Source organism: Pseudorca crassidens, chromosome 6 (assembly GCF_039906515.1).
Source record: "Pseudorca crassidens isolate mPseCra1 chromosome 6, mPseCra1.hap1, whole genome shotgun sequence".
NCBI classification, from domain to species: Eukaryota; Metazoa; Chordata; class Mammalia; order Artiodactyla; family Delphinidae; genus Pseudorca; species Pseudorca crassidens.
In genome coordinates, this window is record NC_090301.1 from 48,854,747 (window position 1) to 48,861,289 (window position 6,543).

A 6,543-nucleotide genomic window follows, 5' to 3' on the forward strand; every position below is an offset into this window, starting at 1 on the left:
GCTAATACATGAAGGATGCTGACAGTTAAAAAAGGAATGTAAATTTTTTTACATAAAATTTATCCTCATTGTTTCACTACACATGAAGTAATCTATCTCAACATTACCTAACGCTGAGCGTAATCAGCAAGATTCTATACCCACAACTTGAACTTACACAGACATATATGAGAAGAGAATGCAGATTCCTTTTGTTTACCCTCATTTCAATTGAGTAGCCATATCTATACTGTAACGGTCATTCAAATAAAACTACTAATCACACTATATGATATTCATTATGCAGTCACCAATGAGCTCTGTTGCTAGTGGACTCTTCATTACATTACATCAACCTTAAAATTCAAGAGAAAAATAAGCCACCACCATGTGCATTCTGGCTTCTAATTACAGCAAACAACTCCTAGGCATAATGGAATTCTTCTATTAAAATATGAAATAATTTTTTTTCATTTGATTTGCTAAAAATTAAGAGAAGTCAAGTAGGAAATCAGGACTTCCCCATCATCTCGGAGAGAAATCATACCTTTCTGTGGCAATAAATTAAAATCAGTAAACAGTGACAAATTATTGTGACCTTCCATCTTGCTGTTCCCATGTCTTTCCTTTTGTCATGATGCAAAGGAAGTAAGTACATAAGTAAGCATCTTCAAATTTCCTATTGTGTTACAATCTCTTTGATATCCATGGTCTGTTCCCATTATTTCAAATAATTCTGATTTATGTTATTAGTGGCCATTTTGGCATTGATTATTTCTATGGAACAATGCCACTCTTAATTTAAAAAATAAAAGATTTCCCTTTCAAAGACTTAGAAAATTTGTATTAGGTTAAACATCTATCTGCTATTGTAAACATGCAGAATCAATCTTTCTTAATCATAAAATTTTTAAAAATATGGGATCATTATAGATAACTTGGGTTTAATTACCAACTTACCAGCTGAAAAAATTACAATTAATAAATTACACATAAACGTTTTAAGTAACTGACATTACTCTAAAAAAAATTGCAGTTCATTTTTTGCCACCACTACACTTCAATTTTCCCTTTCTACTGGTGCAGTTTCCCCTTCAGTTTTCCCTTTTCTACCACTGTGATTCAAATCAAGATCCCGTATGCTCTGTGCTTATATTAATTTACCTCACTCCTTGTTCCTCATTTTACTTTGCTTAGCCCAAAGCTGGGTACCAGGTTTCTGCACAGCAACTGAGCATTGTTCCTGACCTGTTACTGGCTCACGCAGAATTTCAGGATAAAGTTACTGCCGTGAAATGTAAAACCAAGGTCCTGCCTTTTTTCCCAGACCAGCAGCTGGACCCCTCTATCCTGAATCCCTGCTGTGATTCCCTCTGTCCAGTTCTTCCAGAGGGAAGTAAAACTTCCCTGAGTTTACCTACTGATGTTTGAGACCATACGTTGCTACCTTCGCATGACTGGACTTCCTACTTCCTGTCATTACAATCTCTGAATGCTTTTACTCTATCTGGATAACTTCCCATTGCTAAAGTGAACTATCCACAAATTAACTTCTGGGTCCCAGAAACTCAGCCTTACCTGAGCTTCTGTGAACCAAGTTCCCCTTCTTATATCATTTGAGAAAAAAAAAAAGCATATTCCAGTGTTATTCAAATGTGTCTGTGATGTAATCTTAGTGGTTACAGAGTATATTATTGGGATTCAGAACTTTCCTTTTTATTACTATAATAATCTAACAATAATCTGTAACTCAGTTCTGTCACTATATATCTCTTGTGTTTGCATTCATGTTTGTGATCACATTGGTGTCAAGTATTATTACTTTTATTATTTTGGATTAATGAGGAAAAATCTAGGAACTTAACATATAAATGTTTTGTTTATTTTAAAATGTGTTCAAATGATGTCATGACATGCTGTATGAACAAAGGTGTGGCATAAAATGGAGAAAAGTGGTGGGAGACCTATATCACCATACAGTACCCATATCACTATAATCATCAGGCATACTTAGATCAGTATTGACAGAAATACTCGTAAACACATTCATGTTTTGAGATAGGATTTGGTTTCAGCAAAGCAACATCATCTGTTGTATTAAATTAAGATTGCAAATTTGGATATTTTGTCTGTTGTATTTTTATTTGATTTCTATTTTTTGTTTTGTATTTACATAAGAGTTATAAGCATATGGGGTTTGATGCATATAAGCATATAAGCATAATTAGTTTGATGTTAACATATTTCAGTATGTCACTAGTGAACTTAATTTATGGTAGAGAATCTTTAAAAAGGATCTATATGTTATTCAAATATGAGAAAACTGGTATATGCTAGTCATGGGATAAGTATTGAATAACCATTACTGACCTTATCTGAAGCTGATACTACTGTGGTATGATTTGAAAAGAGATGGTGACTTTTTAAGGTAATTATTAGTTAATTATTACTTAAAAGTAGTCCAATCTCCCTATTCCTGTTTCTGTATCTCAGATCTGCTGTATTTAAATGTGGGGCCTGTTAAAAACAAATACTGTATTTTGAGAAATCTGATATCCTGTCAGTTGTAAGATATATTCTTTTTATCTCCACTATAAATAAAACACACTGCCAATTAACTGTAAGAAGCCACTGATTATAAGATATCTGAATTACAGAGTTGTTAAAAACAAAAAGGCACCTAATAATCAATGATATATTGAACCTAAATTTGGGTAGACACTATCACAGTTAATACCTAACTAGAAACCACTTTAAGATATGTCCAACTAAAGCAACCATGGAATATGGTCAAGGAGTGATTCAACTTCCTTAACTTCAGTTATTTCATCTCTAAAAGAAAGGGAATAAGCCAAATATGATCTTATGTATTTCAAGCTTTAATTTCTCTGATTCTTTGGCAACTTCTCTAGAGCCGATATTGATCAGCCCTGGCAGTACAGAGCACCATTTTAATTTCCTACTTCAGGATGTATGTCTTAAATAGCTGGGGGACATGCAGAAATTGTGGAAATGTGGAAATTGATACACATGTAAACAATCAGAGAAAACTTTTATAATTTTGCTTGGGTTTAACCCTGGAAGTAAATTAAACAATTTATATTATGCAGTTCTTTCACATGTCTTAAAATAATGGTAGGTCACCTATTGACCAGTCTATTTATCTGATTCTGATAATGGATTTTACCTTTTTATTCCTTTACTTTTCAATTCTAATTAGTAAAATTGGGATAGATGCCAGAAAATTGCTAATTTTAGAGTCAAAGCCACATTTCTAATACGTTGCCAAAGAAATTAATATAATTGGATACTATACATCTAATTTACCGGAAGGAATAACATTAAGATATATTATTGTAAGTCAAGAAAAATTTGAGCAATTATTACATTCCTATGTTTTACGGTCTTTTTGGAAAGCAATCTGGCAACATCTATTAACATTAAAATTGCATATAACTTTTGACCTAGCCATTGCATTCCTGGGACTCTCTACGTAGAATAAAAGGATATTCACAATAATACTTAATGCAACATTGTTTAATTATTCATAGTTATTAAAAACACTGGAAACAAAGGGAATAATCATTAGTCAGGGTAGACTTTGTGTCTAATAATATAATAAACTGTATCTGTACCCATAGAGCTGACTCTATGAAAAGCAGTTTTAATAGGAGACAAGGAATGAGCTCCCAATGGTGCTCAAACCAAGTGAACATGATGCCTTGGAAGCTCTTCCTTCCAGGAAAAAAAAAAAAAAAAAGTCAAATTTAAGGAGAGATTGATCAACTATGAGGAATACTGTTGATAAGTCAGGTAAGATGAGATCAGAGAGGTGATCTTAAGTTGGACACATTGAAAGTCATTGGTGACCTTGAAAAAGCAGTTTCTGGAATATACCAAAAAGACTGTAAAGAATTTACAAAAAATAAATTCTGCAACCAAGCTAAGAAACCAGGCATGTGTGCTATTTGTATGAGAGAAATTTTGTGGAAATATTGTTGTATGTAGAACAGATGTGAACATTTTTAAAAAGATAATAGAAGATCAAGACTCAATACTGTCCCTCAACACAACCTATATATACTTGAACTCCCCTCTTCTCTAGCAAACCTTTCGCTAATAGGAGGAAGAGGATATGGACATTTTCACTGAGGTTTCAAGTTTACATATGGTCATATTGATTTAGAACCAAATAAACATAAATTTAAACTATATGCATTTTATTAACTTATCAAATTGATTTATAAATAAATATTTCACTCGGATTATGAGGTAATGGTAAAATGGAGACTTAATATAATTCAGATGGGAATATTAGTAGTATAATATTCATGAAAATAAATTTGAAAATAAGTATCATAAACCTCACCCCCATTCACCATCTACAAAGCTTTAACTTGTCTATCAAACGACTTAGTTCTTTACTAAAGTTGATTGTTCCATGGTGGGCCCCTGAACCAAGCAAGTCCAAGAGTCTCATACTAAGTTTCATGATGGGCCAGTAATATTTTGTGTGCCTGGACTCTAAGAAGCTTAGGAAGAAGTGGTGGACATTATTGCCACAATGTACCATTCTTCTATAGAGATTAAGAAGGGGGAATATTCCTACAAACCTATTCTTTTTTTTTTTTTTTTTTTGCGTTACGCGGGCCTCTCACTGTTGTGGTTTCTCCCATTGCGGAGCACAGGCTCCAGACGCACAGGCTCAGCGGCCATGGCTCATGGGCCCAGCCGCTCCGCGGGATGTGGGATCTTCCCGGACCGGGGCACGAACCTGCAACCCCTGCATCGGCAGGCGGACTCTCAACCACTGCGCCACCAGGGAAGCCCCAAACCCATTCTTAAGATCTGCTTGCTTTCACATGTTTCTATGTGACAACTCGGAACCCGTGTGATAAAATTAGTTATTTAAGTTAAGTTAGTATGAATTGGATTTTTATAACTAACTGAATCCACAACATTCAATTTTTAAATATGTACATGAAGATCCTGAATTCTAGTTAGAAATCTTAAGGAAGAAACCAGATATTTGTTTTTCAATTATGTGTGATAGACAAATACCATAAACAACATAAAATGTAAACAATGGAAAAATGGTTAAACAATACAATTAATCCAAAAGATATCTTATTGCAAATATTATATTTTAATGCCATAAAAAATGGCAATGAAGGTAATGTTATAAAAATGGCAGATATAAAATTGCATCTATATATACAAAAGAATAGCCCAATGTACACAAAAATATATACAAAAATGTGATTTCATGATATTACAACAATGTGTTAATAGAGAAATCTCTCAATAGTAAAACTATGATTATTTTTATTTAAATATTTTTGCAGATGTTCATATTTTAAGTGATAATTTTCCTTTACATGAAGGAAAAAAGATATCTTTACTAATTATTAAGTTCTAGGAAAATATATTAAATCTTTTCACTCTAGAAAATGTAAAGATGAGAAAATGAGAAACCATAAAAATATAACAAATAATAAGAAAAGAAGAAACATTAGGCATCTGACAAACATTTATGTTTTCACAATGAATGGGAATAATTTAACTTATCCTAAGAAAGGTGAAGATTTTCAGATTATAAACTCTAACAAGCAACATGTCTAAATCTAAAGTGATAGAGAATTTGAAAGTAAAGAGATGGATGAATATAAAGAAGCAAATGCAAACAGAGAGAAACCACTTCTACCCTATGAAATAGTATTTAAGGCCAAAAACATTGAAGAGTACAATTGGTGAAGAAAATATTACATTCACAAACATTTATGCACCAAATAACATAAGAGCAAAATTTATAAAGCAAAAAGTCTTAGGGAAATAAGCAAAATATATAAAGGAATAATTCGCAAAAGAAATGTGAATAAACATGAGATGTTGTTGACTCACTTTTTCTATCAGACCATTCAAAATAAAAATAGATTGATAGCATTTACTAGTCTTTTAAGGTTAGTTGTAATATAAATTGGTACAACTGTTTGAAGTGTAATTTGGTTTTGTTCATAAAACTGTAAAAAGTACATGTTGCATGACTCAGCCATTCTACTTCTTGCAGACTATTACACAGAAATAACATCATGAAGAGATAAAAATATAAGCACAAAGTCTTCATTGCAGAATATTTGTAAAACCTAAAATTTAAAAACAATCCATATATTTATAAAGGAGCATAAATAGCAGAAATTAATAAAAATGCTTGCGATGGTATATTAGAGATAAATTCTTAAAAAATAGTTATGTCTCTGTTATGTAGGATTTTCATCCAAGAACATCAAGACTAATAACTACAGTGTGGTTTCATTTTGGTATAAATAAATTAGCATATGTATTTTTACAGACAAATAAACAGATGGCTATTGATAAGCATAGGGGAAAGGCAGAAAGACTGGATATGCAACAGAAACTTAATACTGATTAACACTGTCAATATTAAGTTGAATGGTTTGGGGGCAAGAGTCAGAAGGATTGGGTGAAGGCAGGCTTCATTTCTTAAAAGATAATGTTTTTAATGATTATAAGTGGAGATGTAATAATGTTCGGGTTTTTTTAGAA